General features: G+C 45.6%; 1 pseudogene; it reads left to right on the forward strand.

Annotated features, from left to right (window-relative positions):
• The first annotated feature begins 218 nt into the window (after positions 1-218).
• On the forward strand, positions 219-807 carry LOC118638019 (annotated as a pseudogene).
• Positions 808-1,065: the final 258 nt, after the last annotated feature.

Raw genomic sequence — 1,065 nt, forward strand, 5'->3', positions numbered from 1 at the left:
TCTTTAAAGATTGCCTTTTGAACACAAGGTCCTCCGTATTTGATGAGCAGGCATCATAAACCTAGGACTGAGGAGCAAAACGGGGACAGCCTGCTAATCAAAGGATGCATGGCCCTTCCTGCCCTTTGCATGCTTAGGATGCAGTCGGAACCCCGTCACCAAGTTGCTGTGGGAACCGCAGACCCAGCTGTGAGAGGTAGTGAAGCTTCCTCAAGGAGATGCTGGATACTGTCCACCTGCAGCTAGGAGACTTCAGCCAGACCGGGTTCAGTGACTCAAACCCGACTGGACCGAGTACAGCGAAGATCCAGATAATGAAACGGTTTCCAGTTTGGCATTGTAGATGTCACTTTATTTTAATGCTGACTTTTTCCCACTTGGGTGGGTGAGCAGCATTATGATGCTTCAAGCGAAGGATCCCCTTGTGCCTTATGACTACAAATTCATTGTGCTCACTGTTGTCTTCCTAGTAGCCTTAACTGAAGCTATCAGGTTGTATCTGGGCTACATGGGCAACCTACAGGAAAAGGTTCTCAAGTTGGCTGGCTTTTGGCTTTTGAGCCTTCTACCACAGTTGCCTTTCATTCTGTTCTTGCTCTTAACGAGGGCCTAACCAATCAGCCCTTGGAAAAAGTGAGACATATCATCTTAACTATGTTCCTTACCTTCCAAGTTGTTCCAGCATTTCTTACCTTGAGGAAAATAATCAATCAGATGGCAACTTGTTTCCACCTCCAAGGCGTTGACCAGCTCTCTGTGAACAGAATAGACATGAGAACAATGAGAGCCTGTGGAGAAGAGATTTGACCCAGTGCTGTTTAGATCTGAGAGGTCATCATCGAAGACTGCATGAGTTAGGAAAACATCAGCGATCTAGCATGAGAAAGAGGACAAAGCAAGTGTTTGGAATTGTCTACTCTCTAGCTCTGAAATCCCAAGGTTGAGGGCATGATCGATTGTACACTACATGAAAGCGGTAAGTCTACCCTAAAGTCTAGATGTTGTCCACCTGATGCCAAGAATCTTAATTTTTTGGTTGTTGTTGACTTTCTCAGGTGTATAGGA

This window comes from Molossus molossus, unplaced genomic scaffold (assembly GCF_014108415.1).
Source record: "Molossus molossus isolate mMolMol1 unplaced genomic scaffold, mMolMol1.p scaffold_m16_p_20, whole genome shotgun sequence".
Taxonomy (NCBI): domain Eukaryota; kingdom Metazoa; phylum Chordata; class Mammalia; order Chiroptera; family Molossidae; genus Molossus; species Molossus molossus.